Source organism: Ambystoma mexicanum, chromosome 2q (genome assembly GCF_040938575.1).
Source record: "Ambystoma mexicanum isolate Mex_15411 chromosome 2q, UKY_AmexF1_1, whole genome shotgun sequence".
Lineage (NCBI taxonomy): Eukaryota > Metazoa > Chordata > Amphibia > Caudata > Ambystomatidae > Ambystoma > Ambystoma mexicanum.
In genome coordinates this window covers 674,212,554-674,230,998 of record NC_090924.1, presented here as the reverse complement: position 1 = coordinate 674,230,998, position 18,445 = coordinate 674,212,554, and the positions used below count along the sequence as shown (strand labels likewise).

Genomic DNA, 18,445 nt, shown 5'->3' with positions numbered 1-18,445 from the left:
CCTTTTATCTTCAATTATGGTGAATTTGGTGTTTTCTCCTTAAAGTGTTCTATTTTGCCCTTTGAAAGCATACTCTCTATGCTTCAAAAGTAGGAAACTATGCTCTTAAAAATCCGGGGCAGCTCACTGGTCATGCTCTGATTCGCTTTGTTGTCTTTGCCTACTACTAATATGTTGAATATGTATGTAATGTTTGTAATCGGGAACAAACTGTACACAGAACTTTGTAATCTGTCTCAGCGAAGGAGATTGACAAGGAGAAATAGTATTTTTATTTAGACTACATATTGGACTTCGTTTTTTCATTACACCCTAATAAGGAGACCCTATTCCAGATGCAGTTCTCAATGCAATGGGTTGGTAGTTCCCAACATTAAGGGTCTCATTAAGAGTTTGGTGGTATGTTGTTTTGAAAGTCCACTAAAATCAAATAGAACCACTGCTGGTGGTTTTTTGCCCACTCTTAACGAAATGCAGATTTACCACAGGAGCAAACCCAAAAAAGTCTATTACTGCAGCAGACTTCATTAACTGCCATTACAAAAGTATCCCCACTGCACTGTGCAATGTTAAAAAGCACAAGAATTTGAGGCGTGGCCGGGTGCCGAGCAGCACAGATGTAAAGGTGCGTGCTCTGTCATAGCCCCAGCCTAAATCCGGTCAGTATCTGTTAACATTATCCTGCAAGATCCCCAGAGCACACAAGAGGATCCCGAGAAGGAGTACAGTGAAGTGTGGAACCCCTGCTAAGGCAGAGACTGAGGTTGTCGTGTGGGCTGCGGGACCGCCGGAGACAGCTGGTGACTGGCGGTGCCGAGCCTGTGAAAGCGGGCGAGTGGGAGAAGCGGAGTCCAGCTGCTACTGGAGTTGAACTTCTGACAGAAGGCTGGCAACGGATGCCTAGTCGGCGTTAAGGAAAGTGCGCAGCTGGGTTTGCAGGGGGTTCCCAGGCTGCACACAGCTAAGCGGGTGCCCCACCTCCCTCTGGGGAGTCACAGTGGGCAGACGTTGAGCGTTGCTTTTGGTGCTGGCTGTGTGAAGTCAAGGGAGCCGAGCCCTCTGGATACCTGCGCTGCGTGGAGGGCTTGTCGGGAAGCCTGGTAAAAGGCGCAGAAGCAGTGTGAAGCCCCCTCTGCGGTATGAGCCTTGGGAGGGGGAGGGTCAGAATCACTGCGGAACAGCTGAGGAAGGTCACCCCCAAATGAATGCCATCTGGTGAAGTGGTATGGGCAGAAAAGGAGCCTGCAGGATCCCTTGTGGAAGAGGGAGAAGCAGCAGAGGTATTCCCAGGAGCTGGGCAGGTAAGAAGGTAGCAGAGACCCTCACTGGAGAACAAGGTGCAATCGGTGGGGGTTCAGGTCTCCCTGTTGATGGCGAACAGCCGAAAGGTGAGCGAAAGTCACTGAGGTGGAGTAGAGTGGTGTCAAAAGAGGACACAATGGCGGTGCTGGAAAGGGTTGGGGTTAGTTCCTAAGACCCTTGAGGACAGAGTGAATGACGTGGAAGGTCGAACGAGGCATAGCAACATACAAATCTTTGGTGTGGCAGAAGGGGAAGGACAATGCACCAAGCTCTTTGTGGAAAAGCACATCACAAACACATTGGCCGTTAAAGGGCTATGCAAATGTTTTTCCACCGAGCATGCCCACATGGTCCCCGACCGAAGACCCCGTTCCCCAGTGGGAGCCCCTCTCATGGCGAGAATAGACAGGTTCTTCAACTTCAGGGACGTGGTACTTCAGGACGCGAGGAGGAGGTCCTCATACATGGTCAGGGAAATCAGGATTTTTCTATTCCCGGACTTTACACAGGCGGTCCAGAGGCATCGGAGGTCCTATGAGGTAGTCAAGAGGCGACTGTGGGAGATGCAGCTTAAATACATGATGTTCTACCCTGCTAGACTAAAAGTTTTGGACCAAGGCAAGACGCTATTTTACACCAGGCCAGAGGAGGTGTTGGATTGGCTTGAGGCGAGGAAAGGCTCTGGCAGACCGGAGTGAGGGAGCCGGCCACTCTGTGTGACTGGGTCGGTATTGGGGAGCCCTCTTTGGGTCCGGATACAAGGCAGAGTTCCTCAGGGATGGTCGTGCTGAACTGTGACAGCAATCTGTCCTTGAGGGAGGCGTGACGGGCGCCCCAAGGCGGTTGGCAAGATGGACCGGAGTGTTCCGGTGGAGGGCTGGAGGGGGGCCAGTATGCACAGGTTGCTGGCCATAGATCACGGCACAGGGAGTGAAGGGGAGGCCTTTAAAACATGAATGGTCTTGTGGGGGGGCAGTATGTCCAGCAAGAGTGGGGTAATGAGGGTGACGGAGGGCAAGTTTAGGGGTCAGGGAATCCCGCTACTAGCTGTGGGGATACAGGGGTGAGGCTGTGGCTTATGAGTGGATGCTCTTTTTGGTGCTTGGAGGGAGGGTACAGAGGCACTGTGGCTATGTTTCCCTCTAGGGGAGTCCATGGGTCTCTTGGAGGAGGTTTGGTGTGTTCTTTGGAAGTTTACCGTCCGGTTGACGGAGGTGGTAAGATGAAAAAGAGGGTTTGAAGAGGGGCGGGGAGATGCGTCTTAGGATAGAAAGTCCAGGGGGGGCAAAGGGGTTGGGGTATCCGGCAAGGTGGAATCAAAGGCACGGGTGAGCATTCTGGATCACAACAGCATAATTGTAAGAGAATTCGGCGAAGGTATGGGGAGGAGAACCGATCAAGGGGGCTTCCAGGGGGTTTGGAGGGGGACCAAGGATGTAAGTAGGTGGGAATGGGGCAAGCTACTGAAATGCATGTCCTGGAACGTGAATGGGATAGGGGATAAGATTAAAAGAAGGGTGGCTTTGAGTGAGATATAAAAAGTTCCTGTTACTGACCTTAGCGTTGAATTTTGCAAGAGAGGCGCGGGAGAGGGGTGGGGGAATCAATGGGGTATGTGGTTCCTATTCAGTCCCCTTCAATCTGTCAGAGCTCATGGCTCTCTGAAAACAATAATAAATACACTTGCACCAGTTATATTCCTTTCGCTCTTGTTCACTTGTATAATGTTAGCATACTAAGGGCAAACAGGTGATCTCCTACCTGCATCTTATGTTTCAGCACTGCTTGTTAAATTAATGTAGCGCCAAAATATCCCCAAATTGCAGTGGCTTCGGTATGCGACTCTATAGTCTGTAGGTGAGCCTAACTCCTGTAACCAAAAAGGAGGATAAGCTATGGATGCCTGTCTGAGTGCTGATCAGAACATTCTCAATCCTCATTATGTATTGATTCGAATCTCGATTTACCTCGTATCTCTTGCTGAAATTGCATGCTCTTTTCCGTGTGGCCTCTGTTGTGGACAGCCTCTCTATGGTCATGGGCGGCCACTGCGCCTCACTTTAACATAGCGTCCCAGAAACCCCGGGCTCCATGTTGGATCAGGCAATGCAGTATACTGTAGCATACCTACTGTTGGTACGATTTACTATCCTGTGAGCTGTTGTACTTAAGGTGGAAATATTTCACAATAAGAAAATTGTTTTTTGAAAAATTACTTGTCCTTAGGAAAAATTGTTGGGGGAACCTTATAGAATGGTAATTGCCTCTGTAATGTCATGGATGTCGAAGAAGTGTGTTCATAGGCATGACACCATAATTTTTTTTTTTTTTCCCCATACAATTTTTTACGAAATCTAGTTGAATGGAGAGTGCTTCTGCAATGTCATGAGTGTCAATGAAGTGTATCAATGAAATGTTTTATATACTTAACAGCATAATAATAATATTTATGCATTTGAGGTGTAACTATACTGATAGTCACCTCAGAATGTTTGTAACGAGTGGTGAGGACTCGGACTAATCGGTTCCGCTATGCCGAGTGCAATAAGTGTTGATCATGCTAAAAATGTGTCAACGTGCTGTGGAATGGCCAACAATACCAAACTAGATTAGGCCTGTTTCTTTCAGGAAAACAGTGTTGCACTACCAGATAGTTAGGTTACTTTAGTCCCAGACTAATCTGCTATAAACATACATGTTATATTGATATTTTCTCATACATACAGGACATGCCTTTATGCTTGTGTCAGATGATGCCATTACTGGTGAACTTCCCAACAACTAGTTAATAACTCATAAGCACCATTTGGGAAGAACCACAGTAAGAAATTCTTATGGATAACGCTTAGTAAAGTGCCATGCTGTAGTGAATCTAACACACGTTGCATCCAAACCCAAGCTAATAGCAACTCTTTCGGGGTATAGTCTCTAATACTTTCAACCATATCTCTGCATCACTGTTATCTCATTCCACTGAATTTGTTTGTTCAATCCATTCTTATCAGTACCCAGTCTGAAAATCCAGTTCTGTTGCCTCCTCAACAGGAGCTTGTGGAAATTTCCCCGAGGTCTTCGAGGGTATAGTCTCTCAATTATAGTCCATTTGAATTCTTCTGGGGCATGTCCCTTCTCTACAAAGTGTGCCACTAGTGGTGCCTTGTTTCTTAGTGCAGAGGCATGATTTATGCTCTATCGTGCGCGTTTTTCCTTTTCGCATACTCCTCCCAATGTATCTTAAGTTCCATGGACATGAAATAAGATATATTATCCGACTTGTGTTGCAGTTTGTGAAAAATTGTTGGACCCATGGACTTCTCGGGCCTATATCAATGGAAGTACTTTGCTGTGTTTGTGGACACATGGAACAATTCCCACATGGTGCATGTCCACTGGCTGGAATCGTGTTCCACATTGTTGGTTGTGTGGTCTTGGTGTTTTTTCCCCGTAGTTTCCTGACTAGTTCCTCTTATGTTGGATCTCCGCTTGAATGCAAATGCTTGTTCGGGCAGGTGATATTCTCCCGTATTCAGAATTGGCCAGAGGGCTTCGATTTCTTTTTTAATTTGATTCACTAGTGGGGAATAGCTCATTACTGCTGTTAGGTTCTCCTGTGGTGCAGATTTTGGGTGTTGTTGCAATCTAATGTCCCTGGGTATATTGAGGGCTCTCCTGTATGTGGTGGTAATAATCATGTTAGGGTAGCCTGTGCTGGCAAGTTGAATTTAAGTTTTTTTCCTTCAGTGACAGTCTTGTGCATTCATGCATAATCTTCGGTAACACAGGAACTGCCAGAACGGCAGATTTTCTCTCAATGCCCTTGGATGGTAACTTGAATAGGTGAGAGAATTTCTGTCCATTTGTTACTCTTACGTCCCGTCCCCTTTCCTCTATACTGTATGGGGGTCCCTTTCAAGGGACAGGAGACGGAACCTTTTTCAGCAGAGAAACCTTCTTCCCCTTTAAATTTAGAGGCGCGTGGGGGTGCGGCTCAGGTAGCATGTGCTGCCCTTACTCCGCCCTCCGGTGCCACACCTCAGTCCCCTTTTCTGCGTCGACGGGAACAGCCGAATTCACCAGCGCTCCTGGGTTTGGCTTCGGCCATTGTTGGGGAGAATTCTCATTTATGGCTAATTTCCCTCACCTAGTGAGTCCCCCAGCAACTTTGCTGGACTTCTGGAGTTTTCTTCCCACTTGGTAAGAGTGTGAGCTTTTCCCCCACTCTTACCTGTGTTTTGCCAGATGTATTTCTGTTTTTGTGATTGTGGACTCTGAAGTACACCACTTCAGTAGCCCCCTTCTTTGTGTGTCACACAGGGTTGTCTTTGAGAACCCTCCTTCCCCCCCCCCCCCCCCAACTTCATTTCTGAGGCTGACTACCAATGTTCCCTCTAATTATTTTTCTCCAAGTGCGGAACTGGTTGCCTTTCGTGAGCACTTTATTTTACATGTGTGCAACTGACTAACGAGGTAAGAGCCACTTTGTGAGCATACATAGCTAGTGAATTACCATCTCCCAAGAGTTAGGAAAGGAATTTCCCCTTCCTAACGACTGCAATTATTTATAAATCTATGTACAAGGTGCATTTTACAGCTCTTTTTCCAAACACACAGGCTAGAAAAACAAATATTGTATAGGTGATTATAAAGAGAATTTAAGAACCAATTAAAGTCTCAGGAGTACTTTTGCTAGCTACTGTGGCAGATCTTGTATAGAGAAAAATGTGTGCTTTATGCCACTGGAATAACACTCGAGTGTATTACAAAAAACAAATATCGCTTTTCATAACTGATGTGGCTGTCAAAAAATCTGACCGGATACAATATTTGCAGAAGGTATAATGGGAAACAAAAGCAATGTGACAACAAAACATGGCAATAGTTCATGTGCTACTTTAATGAAGTAATTCAAGGGCCAGGAGAACATGCCTCTCATAATTTGTGTAAGGATGATAATTGCATCAGAATAACTGCATCACTTAATATGATGATCAAAATTCCCTGGCTTCTGATTACTATCCACATTACGTTGTGGTGAGTTGCGACATCGCTTACTCAAAATCAGCCTTACAGCCAAGAGACCTATACACCATCAATTATTACTCCCTAAAAACAGAAAAATGTGCCCAACAAAAACGGGAAACAATGAAAAAATATTTGCCAACCCCCTGACTCTGCCCACAAAGCCCCACTGATATTTTTTGAATCATTGACCAGCATAGCAGTGGCATAGGAAGGAACTCTAATATTTCTGCCCAATCTCAAGATGAATTTTAACAAGAAAGAACATTTTTAATAAGCGTAACGTATCCTGGTTGGCAAAGCTAATTACTTTTTGACTCCCTGAAAAATCATTTCAATCCAAGTAGGAGGCACATTCTTATCGGAGCCTTGCTTGTTACCTTGACATAGGAAGTAAATTGACCGGACACATATTACTGCCTATAGTTTCACCCACCCTTCTTCACCACAGCCTAGATGAAAATTGAAAAAGACCCTTACTGAGTTTTCGTATGGAGCTTCGTTGAAGAAAATCACATATATAAGCCTTTTAGGTTAATCGCATCAATGCCCAGAGTTACAACAGCTTGAGTGCCTTCTTCTGTAACTAGGGACCCTATTTATATCAGTTAAACAAGATGCAGGGGGATGCTAGAGTCAACCTGTTTATATGGAAATGTCCTCAGCAGCTGCGCATAGAAAGACACAGAAGGTGCAGTTCTATAGACTGTTACTAGAGTTCCCTATCCTTTAGCAACCAAATAACACATTTCCTTCACTGTACTGCCAAAACAACTGACTTGGTTTTTTAAAGCTACTGATTTGCTCATCACCCGCAAGGATGCCCTTCCACTCGTACCTTTCTCTGGCTCCCGTGGTAACCTCCAATACTAGTTGACAGGGCATTATAAAAAGTGAGTGATTGCAGCAGTAAAACACTCACTGGGATATCTGCAGACCCCATAATACTTTTCAATTAAAACATATTTAGTGCCTCACCATATGATATTCATTTTAAGAAAGTGTCATGAATCTGCATACACACTATTATTTTGCAATGAATACAAGATTGTCTGCAACTTATCCCACCCTTATATAGTTGGGTATGATTATACAACTGATAAGTGAACCCGTTATTGTATAGCAGCGAATTAAAATATAATTGAGGTCTATGCCCAATGCAACTCTGAACACTTGGAAAGGATGCAGATTGTGTGAAGAGCATTCTACTGTCTGAATATCTGTTGCCCTACTACTATAGATTAGTAATACCAAAGTAAGTCCATACTCATGATCACTTGCAGGCCAAGTAAATATTGCAATGTTACTCACCGCCTATAGGTGTCTATATACAATACTAAAGTAGGAGACGCTGAGCATGACATTTGTCTACTCAAAATACATAGAGAGAAAATGAATGTGTTTTATAATGCATTAGCTTGCAAGGGGCCCCCTTCAAAGCTCTTGCGTGATATATTTTACAAGAATAGAAAGCATGGGATGAGGTTGGACATTCAAGTAGCCTCCTTACTTACAGTCAGTATGCAGTATTTAAGATGAAAGTTGGGTTACATAGTGTGGGTGACACTTTTATTATTATTACTATTAGGGTATTTATTGAGCACAGACTTAGCTTTGGGAAGCAATGAAGCGCTTTAGAATTACAGTAAGGGAAGTAGAGAAAAAGGGAATGGGAGCTAACAGGTGGGCAATTTGCAGCAAGGGATCTACAAGCAACGAGGGTAGGAGACAGTGAGGAACAGATCACAGAATCTCAGTACGATGGGGAGTGCAGGGCGTGTGGACCTATGTGTTACAGAGAAGCCATTCCTTGAAAAGGAAGGTCTTGAGCTCTATTCTGAATGGTAGCAGAAATGGGGTGAGTCTGATGACCGGCTCGTTTTCTTCCTGCGCCATCCAAGTTCAATTCTGCACATTTACTGGCTTTTGGTGGACCTCAGGCCTCTGGAGATGCAGAGTTTCTCAGTGAGGTAGCTTGGGGACTTCAGGGTGACAGCCTTGTAGAGGCTTGCAGCAGGAGCCAGTGCAGTTAGAGGAGGGTCAGGGACGAATTTCCAAAGTCCTTTGAGTCGTGCTGCAGCATGCAGAACACATCTCAAGGGGGCCAGTGTACTCAAAAGGGCACTTTTGATAACGCACAATGAATAATAGGTCTGTTGCTTGAACGTTATTTAAATTACAACGAACAGAAAACAAGTGGATGTAGGTACAAATCTGGCAACCTTTTTCAGAGCCAACAGAGGAAGAGTCCTGGTTGTCCAGTACTATCTAAATGGGTTCTAGGGTACAGTTTAGAGGTCTGAGTAAATGCATGGTTGAGTAAAGCATAGGAGTCATGGGTGGGGAGGGGGACAGTATTTAGTTAGTGTGCAGGCATATCCTAACCAGATCTTTCTGTTTATGGAACCAGCTTTTCATATTAGCTTGTGGCTGTATTTGGTTTTTAAGGCCACACTTGCATAGTAGGGTAATGTAAATGAGCTAGACCAGGATATCGTGACTAGTTAATTATTTTAAGTGAAAGCAAATGTCAGGCAATTGCTATGGCTTGTGCCTTATTAAATCTTATTGCATAGGTGAGAAATGTCTGTGTGCGCTGTTAACAATTTTCTGAGCGGCACCCTGAAGGGAGCTGGGCAAGCGCACATGCGCACAGCTTAGAGGGAACATTGCTGACTACAGTCCCCCGGAAAAGGGTAAAGTTGTCATTAACTCAATCTACCACAGATCCAGTACACCCCATCTTCCATGGAGTACTGGAAAGGGTTTAATTCGTACCCCTTTTTATCTGTACCCCCTAGAGCATTGTGTCGCTCTTTTAACATTTAGACTTGGCTGGTGGCAGCGGTATCTACCCTAACTTTTTTACCGCGATTATATTAGATAAATGTGGTATTGTTCTTGGCTATATTTGCCTCGAACATAAACCCGCTCGACCAAATTGTCTTCCTCTTTGCTCCGGTTGGGTTTATTCGCCATTTCTTTTTGTTAAAGTCCTTCTTGTGTTTTACTTTGCGCGGCAAACTAGGTTTGCCTTCTTTGTTCACCGTCTTTTGGCGGGCTTCTGCTCAGAAGCCCTCCACCAGGCGCCTGGGTGTCTAGGTTGGCTGAATGTGAGGGAGGGGTGTAGTCCCCCCCTGTTAGGCAGAAACCTGTGCAGTTCCCTTAGGGACCACTGCAAAAGGCTTAGGACTACAGGTGTTGGCAGCAAACCCAATTGGTAGCAGCCTGTACTACCCAGATTTACCTGGTAGCTGTGGCTGAGCAGCCAGACTTCTCTCAAGAAGAGTTAGACAGTATATAGAGTATACAAAATAGGTACCAAAATACAGTAGCACAAGCAGACACTGACCAGAGCTTTGGTATAAAGTATATCATTATTTATTTAAAAACACACTTGTAAAATACACTAACACTAATATGGCAAGCAAGTTCAAACAGTCACTATCAATATATATACATCCCTGATTACTAATTGAGCAAGTCTTAGTTAAAACACCACTTATTTGCAGACAGAGGTGAGCGCTTAACCTAAGATGGAACTCCAATAAGTTAGTTAAAAAGGGAGGGAAAAGGCAGAATTAGGAAAGCACACAATACCAACACTTTTAAAAGAATCACAGCAAGTCAGAAAAGGCGGAGTCTACTGTTGGAGCAAGAAAGTTCATAGGCCAGGCCCACTCTTGGAGAGAGCAAGGCGGAATGTGTCCAAGATCACACAGTTGAATTATACTTTAAAAGTCTTTGCAGATAGTTCAAAAAGAGTTGGATCAGTTCAGAGAAAGTTAGTTAGCAGGTTCCAGGTCACCCCAGGATAGAAAGTCAAGGATTTACTGAACACCTTGAACAGTCTGTTGCAAGGGAGACCAGGAGGAACACAGTACCTGAAATGGTGAGAAAGCTCCAGCAGGGGCAGTTGTTCCTGGCAGCGGGTGCAAGTCGGTGCTTCGTCCAGGGGAAGAGAAGATCTCGACGTGGAGGAAAGCTGGAGGTCGTTGCACTGCCAGGTAAGAAACCAGCCGCGGAGTTTCCCGGTTAAAAGGTACTACCCTTTTATTCACGGCAGTGGTGAAGCGTGGCTATCTGGCCACCAGGGTGCTTGGCACGGGCGATTCGACCACGAAACGATGCAGGAAGGCGAAAAGAGGGCGAACTGGTTATCCCCACCAGTTCAGAGGAAGAAGACTCTCCGGGATGAAGATCTTCTCTGTCGTCGGGAAGTGGTTAGGCGGTTCAGCAGGGCTCCACCGGTGGTGTCGTCGTTGCAGGTCGGCTCAGCTTCTCCCTCTTCGGATTCTTTGGTCCTGTGGCGACTTCTGAAGTTCCAGTCCCCAAAACCCTGCTTTTATGCAGAAAACCCCCACTCATCAGTCCTAGCTGTCACTCGAACATGCTAAGTGGTGAGCCAGGCGGCTCACCACTGGGCCAATCACACAAGAGTGCTACTTGAGTTGCTGAGGCAACTCAGTCCAGGGTGCCTAAACCCGCCTCCCACACATCCTGTAGACCCAGACAGAGTGGCGCCACTTTTGGGGGCTTCTGTGCAGAAGCCCACCAAAAAGTGGAACAAAGGGCTCGACTTGGGTTGGAGTTGGTGAACACAAACGCCATTTTAAAACCGAGTTCTGGCAAAAAGACCCAACCGGGGAATATTAAATAAATAACCCGGCGGTATCTTTAACATTGTACCAAAAAAAGTGGTGCGTTTAAAATGAAGGGGTAAATCCCATAGGAAATATTCCGGTGGACTATTTCGCGTGGTAACCACTACCACCAGCCAGAAACTCGACGAGGGGGGAATGCACAGTGCCCCCTCGAAAAACAGACCCTGGGGCAATCTAATTTCCCCTTTTTGTGCATAAAAGGCATGTCTCTTGGGCTAGAAGTCAATCGCCACTGAAACTACAAGGAACAGAAGAGAAGCGGAGAGAACGACGGCTGCTGCAACTCCCCTGTCCCGGTGAAGCCCTGCTGCAGTCCTGAGCGATCTACCCTTGGACGACTAAGAGAAGATCCAGTCCGGAGTCGTCTTCCCTTGAGCCTGGTGGGGATAACCAGCTCATCATCTTCAGCCAGAGGTCGCCTTCGTGGTCGAAATCGCTGCACACTGCTGTAGTGGTCCGGATAGCCACCTGAAGAGCCTCTCCTGTTTTTAAGGAGCGCACCTTTTATTCTTTGCCGCTGTTGCTGGCTTCATCCCTGTGTGGTGCAGATCCCCTTCAGATGTCCTCCTTCACAACGAATCTCCAGGAATCGTGGGTCTGCGGGAAACCAACTGGAACAACTGCCAGGGCACCAGCTGCACCACTGGAAGAAGGTAGTGTGTTCCGCTTGAGGAAACTGGGTGAACCCCTTTTCTTCCCTTTTCTTGCTTGCCCTCGTCTTCCCTCCTTCTTATAACTTTTGCTTCCGAACATTGACAATATCGAAGTACTTTTGGCTACGTTGAATCGTGAACTGTCTGTGTGATCTTTGGCAATGGGCCCCCGGTGCCACTTGACCCTGGCTCCGGCCCTTTGACTCTTGAACTCCTGTTTGAGTGTTTCTCGATTCCGTCTGCCTAACCAAAATATTGCCTGTGATTTTTGCCTCCAACTCCCTCTGGGTAGCTCAGGTGTTAAGTGTGTTTTTGCCCCGGTAGCATTTCATATCAGGGATACGCTTTTATCTAGTAGACCGAACTATCAAAAAGTGATCGCAATCGTATTCGGGGTAACATGTTTTGTTCATAACACCGGTTCATTCAAACACAGGGTGCTTGCCTTGAGACATAATGTACAAAGTGAATTGGTTAGTTGCAGTATATTTGACGTGTGGTTTTTGTTTAAGTTTAATAGAAGTGTTGTGTTTATAACATATGGTTTAAAAATAAATGTACTTACATTTTTCTACCTGAAACCTTGAGTCAGTGTTTGCTCGAGTCACAGTAATTGTGGTCCCCTTGTGTAATCTCTGCTACTGCTCATATACTCTTGAGATAAGCCTGGCTGCTCCGCCACTGCTACCACTCTGACATAGAACAGGCTTGTACTAAAGGTAAAACGTGTATTGCCACCTATAGTCTTAATTGTGTTTAGTGGTCCCTAAGGGCACTGCACAGGAATCTGCCTAACAGCCGTGTAATTCCACACACTGGTAACTTTGTCATTGAGGTAGTCGTCCTCGGGCGTCAAGCTCCTCGCCGGCGCATGCTGACTTCTACAGGGTTCAGCAGGTGTCCATCCTGCAACGGGCTCTTCCCAACTTCAGACCCCCACGCCCTCTGCCTACGTTGCCTTGGCCCAGACCACGGTTGGCAGTCATGTTCGGCGTGTGACTCGCTGTCCTCAAGGAGCTCAAGAACAGATTCGCCAGGTGGAGGGAGCTCTTCCAGAGGTCGTCTCCAGTGGATCTCAAGAATTTCGTGAAGCATCGAATCAGGGCCAATATTTTTCAGCACACCACGCAAGGGAGACTCCTTCCCAGTTGTACTCTACTGTGCAGGAGGGCCTGGCCAGGTCCTTATACCGGCACGCGCCCCGAGGCTGCCACGGCTACCGGCCTTCGGGTCCTCGGATCCTCCTGGGCGCAGTGTCGAGGGACCAGACGGTTTTTGTACTGGGTCTACACCTGAGGGGCTGCGCCCTTTTACTGGCACCCTGGCAGAGGGGCTACGCCCCAATACCGCAATAGGTCTGAGGGGGCGCTTAAACACAGCTCTACCGACCCCCGGGTCGAGGGTATTACACCTACTAGGCCGAGGAGCAGGGTAGGCCTTGTGATCCACACACACACGAGTCTTGGATGAGGCCGGGCCGAGCAACACGTCGCAGGCGCATGCAAGTCGGCTCCACAAAATGGCTGCCGCGCCATAATGGGGCACCATTCTGACGCCATTCCACGAATTTGGCGAAGAACGAGTGTCAAGGTGGGACTGGCCTCGACCAGGTACGTGGCCTACAGTCTATCCTTCATTTGCGCAGGGAAACTTTCCTTGGCGTCTGTATGGACCGGGTACGCAGCAGCTCCAGCAGCCCCCCTGCTACCCTGTCGGTACCCCCTGCCACCTCTTTCCCCAGTGAGCAGGTGCTCTTCAAGAAGTTTCTCGGCCTCATGAGGTCTCCTCAGATGGGGGTTATCATCAGAGACGCAGTCAGGGAAGTCCTCCCGCCATGCTAGAGGCAGCACAGACTCCTTCATCGGGCCCCCAGACCCCAGTGCAGCCAATTCCGCCTCCTCAGCCTCTGGCTGCAGTACTTGTACCCGAGCCTCCGGCGCCATCTACCCCTCCTCCACAAGATCCTCCAGATCTGCAGGATACAGATTAGGAGGAGGATCCGGACACGCCATCCTCAGCCAGGGCCTTCCATGAACGTCTTGCTGGCCTGGCGGAGTACCTGGGCCACCCCCAACCCGAGGTCATACAGCCAGCAGAGGGGGTTCTGGCTGAGGTCCTCACAAGATGCCCCTCTGCCAACACAGGGAATCCACTGCAAACCGATGTAGTCTCCCTGGCCAAGAAGGGTTGGCTTAAGCCCCGCTCGGTCCAGCCGGTCAATCGACGCCTGGACGCTAAGTACAGGCAGATGGAGGGGGATACACTCTTGCTCTTGACCCATCCACAGCAACACACTCCTCAGTGATTGCTGCGGCATCACTATACTCCAAGCCTCATGTTAAGCAGAATTATATGCAGTACCCTTTGGGAACACTAGACATAATTACGACAAGTGACAATACAATTTCACCTTTGGTACAAGCCTGTACTACACAGCTATAGTGGTAGCAGTAGCGGAGCAGCCAGACTCATCTCAAGAGTAAGTGAGCAGTACAAATAGTTACACAGAGGACACCAATTACTATGATTCAGGCAAACAGACTCAAGGTTTCTAAGTAAAAGAATATATATTTACTCGACAGTTGTATAACATTTCACTATTCTAAGCAAGTCAAAAATCACAATCATAAATACACCACACCACTTCCCTTAAATTCCAGACAAGTTAAGCTCACAAAATGAAGTGGGAGCAAAATGGCACTCCAGCAATTTAGTTTAGTTTATTATTTATAGGGCGCGCCATACCCTGGGGCATCAGGGCGCACAGGACAAGAATATGCTCAACTTAGTTACAGGTGCATAATAAGTAGGAACAGTACACGGGTACCATACACCATACAGTAGGCATATATATATATATATATATACACGGCCGGAACTAGGTCCAGAGACAACAGTTTTACAGGGGTGGGTATACTATACAATAATATATACAGTAGTAATATACAGGTATCAGGAACATTCCAGTGCAAGAGGAAGTTGATTTAGATAGTCTGGTAAAAGGGAGAGAAAGCAAAGTTATCAGAAATTAGGCAAAACCAACAGGTAAATATTCAGGGCAATTGAAAAAGAGACTACAGTGAGGAGATCAACTAGAAAAGGCTTGGTGCCAAAGTCAATGGGTCAAAAGTCTTTTGCTCAAGATCACACAGTTCAGGGTAGTTTGCAGTATAGTTTGTGGCACAGATTCCGGACGAGGTTGGTTGGTAGAAATGTTAGTTCAAAGAAAAGAGAAGGACAAGCCCTTGGATTGGAGAAATATCTCAAACACTTTCACTGCGGCTGACAAAAACTGACTGCTAGGGAGAATTCTCATTTATGGCTAATTTGCCTCACCTTGTGAGTCCCTCAGCAGCTTTGGATTTCTGGAATTTATTTTTCCACTTGGTGAGAGTGAGCCTTTTTTCCCCTAACTCTTACCTGTGTTTTGCCATGTGTATTTCTATTGTTTGTGTGATCTTGGGCTAGGGATAAGAGTAAACCCTTTCCAATACTCCATGTAAGATGGGGTGTACTGGGTCTGTGGTTTAAAGTGACTAGGCTGGGCCTTGGCGACTGTAAACATCATGCAACACATTATCAACATGATGCTCCCACTCTACGATCCGAATACCGTCTCCACTATGACCAACTAACCTATAAGAGATTTATGAGACATATATACAATCGGGATTCCTCGCGTCCCCGGTCGTATGCCTCTCTTCTACATTTACCTGTCTTCGTCTCCTATTGGACTTGCATTGATTTACTTCTTCACAAGAAGAAAATCAGTTATTCTTTCGGTTTGACCTTCTGATTTGAAGTCAACACATTACACTTCTTTGCTAAAAAATCCGAAGTGATTAAAAAAAAACCAATAAAAAATAAAAAAAATAAAGTGACTATATAAAGTTAATGGCAACTTCACCTGTTTCTGGGGGACAGTAGTCTGGCCCCAGAAGAATGGAGTCAGTAGGAAGTCTCAAAGACAACCCTGTGTCACTGCACTGAAGGTCACACAGAAAGTGAAAACAAACACAGCAAAACAAATGTAAGAGTGGGAAAAAGGCTCACACTCTTACCAGGTGAAAAAATAAACCCTAGCAATCCAGCAAAGCTGCTGGGGACTTTTTAAGTAAGGGAAATCAACCATTTATGAGAATTCTCCATAACACCTCAGTCGTCCTCAGCCGCCTCCTCTGCGGCGCTGCTAGGCGAGGAGGAGAAGATCTTGGAGGCATACGGCTAGAAGATCTATTCCAACTCCTCCTTGCACCTGCGACAGGCAAACCCATATGCCATGCTGGCTGCCGCCAACCAACGGTTATGACGGGAAATTGCGGACTTCCTCCCGGAACTACCCACTAATGCCAATCACACTTTAAGGCTGGGCTAGCAGAAGCCAAGCTTGTGGCGCATGACTTCATGGAATCCACAGTGTCGCATATCGGCCGTGCCATCTGTATTGCCACAGACATGAGGAGAACAGCCTGGCTACGGGCAACAAAATTCAACCCGGATATCCAGGAGCGCATTCTAGATCTACTGTTTGGGGTGTTGCGGAGGGCTATAGGGGGGACCTCTTCCACTCCTACGGACGAGGAGCTGGACTAAAAGAATAGCTCTCAAACAGCAAAGTCTTTATCCATCCTTACAAGGACCACGCCCATATCGTACACCCAATCTCAGCAGCGCTCGGAGAAAGGTCGTACATATGGAGGGTTCTGCGGCTTCCAGGAACCACTCGCTGTCTCAGAACCGGTGCAAACAACCAAGGGGAGGGGTCAGGGCGAGTAAGGGCTTTTTCCAGTCCCCCTTAGCCTATGAGGGAAACAAGGCATGACACGCCTCTTCAGGTCCCTGTGTCTCCGGTGGGGGACAGGCTTGCGCTCCAAGCACAATTCTGTCGCCAGAATTTCGCGGACCCCTGGATCCTCTCTGTAGTATCCATGGGGTACTGCCTTCCCATCCCATCCTCTCCTCCCCTCCCAGAAGTTGGGACAGCAATTCTTTTGGCAGAGATCCAGTCGCTCGTAGAGCCAGGCAGTGGCAGAAGTTCCAGCCTCCCAGCGAGGCTTTGGCTTCTACTCCAGGATTTTTGCCATTCAGAAAAAGAACCAGGCGGGCCTCAGAGTTGTGCTGGACCTTTCCACCCTCAACCTCTCCTTACCCCTGCAAAAATTGAAGATGGTTACGCCAGCTTTTATAGCAGAGACGTTGGACAAGGGAGACTGGATGTGCTCCATGGACCTGAAGGACACGTACCTACATGTCCCGATTTGGCAACCCCATCGTTCTTTCCTATGGTTCTGGATCATGGGCTACCATTTCCAATACAAAGTCCTCCTGTTTTGCCTTAACTTGGCCCCCAGGGTCTTTACCAGACTCATGAACGCTGTAGTGGCCCTCCTCAGAGCGCAGGGCCTCCACGTCTACCCATACCGTGACGACTGGCTCGTCAGGGCTACATCTCCAGGAGCGGTTCACCACTCTTTCCATCCCCTTATGAACACACTGCACGACCTGGGCTTCTCGCACAACCTCAAGAAGTGACAGATGCTCCCTACGCAGACTCCGACATTCCTGGGACTTATTTGGGACACATGCTCCCAGAGGTTTTTTCCGTCGGAAGACGAGATCTCTGCTATCAAGAGGGCCACCGCCCACTTTCTCAGCAGAGAGGTGACCTCGGCATGGTGGTACCAATATCTCCTGGGTCTACTAGCGGTGGTTCTGTTAGCCATGCTGCACACAAGACCAAGGATGAGAAGGATTCAGCTGCACTTTGCGGCCTCACAGAGTCATGAGCGGGGCTCGCAATCCAAGATGATCCACGTTCCTCCATCTCGCCATCCGGACCTAACTTGGTGGTCCATGGACTGCAACCTACGGACGGGCAAGCCCTTCTGGCGCCCTCTCCGCCGGCCACCATCACCACAGACTCCTCGCCCGAGGGCTGGGGAACCACCCTCGATCTCTCTGTCCACGGCACCTAGACTCGACAAGAGCAGGAATACCACAACAATTGGTTGGAGCTGAACGCCATCTGGCGTCACCAAGCAGGAAGGCACCAGATCCCCTCTTCTGTGCAGACTGGTGATCAGCATATGTGGGAATGGGCCTTGGAAAACAAAATTAGCAGTTCACCTTTCGGGGAATCCAACCTGGAGGTGGACAGGCTCAGCAGTCTGGGAGCAGACAATTACAAATGGCAGCTAAACAACCTTGTTATTCAGGACATTTTCAACAAGTGGGGTCACCCCCAAGTGCATCTCTTTGCCACCTGGCCCAACAAGAAGTGCCCCCAGTATGCATCCTGGCAGGGTCGGGGCCCCTGGCTCTCTGAGCGACGCATTTCACGTCCAGTGGACGGGCATGAAGGCCCATGCCTTTCCACCCACTCCCCCGATCCACTGGGTAATTTGCAAGATTAAGGAGTCGCACCAACTCCTCATTCGGCCTGCTCCATGGTGGCCGGCCAGACCATGGTTTTCGGAGCTCCTCAGCCTCTCGGAAGTGCCTCTGATACAGCTCCCGACGGGCCCAGCACATCTTTTGGCACAGCAGGGGGGCAAGATCATCCACCCCGCGCCAGGGAAACTAGCCCTCACAGCGTGGTACCTGAGCAGGTGACGCTTCACACCTTAGCCTCTCACAGGCCAATCTGGAAATCATACAGGGCTCCAGGAGCAAATGGACCAGGGTGCAGACACGCGCAAATGGACCAGGTTCTGCCACTGGACACTCCAAGGGAATTGACCCCTTTGCCTGCAATTCGGACGACGTGCTCTCCTATTCGGCAAACCTCGCTCATTCGGGCATACAGGT

The 18,445-nt window shown here is 47.7% G+C and overlaps 1 protein-coding gene across 4 annotated transcripts in view; it reads left to right on the top strand.

Annotated features, from left to right (window-relative positions):
• The window catches only part of USP7 (ubiquitin specific peptidase 7), a 2,259,762-nt gene that overhangs the window by 1,663,752 nt on the left and 577,565 nt on the right, over positions 1–18,445 (top strand). The gene's annotated exons all lie outside the window — the stretch shown is intronic.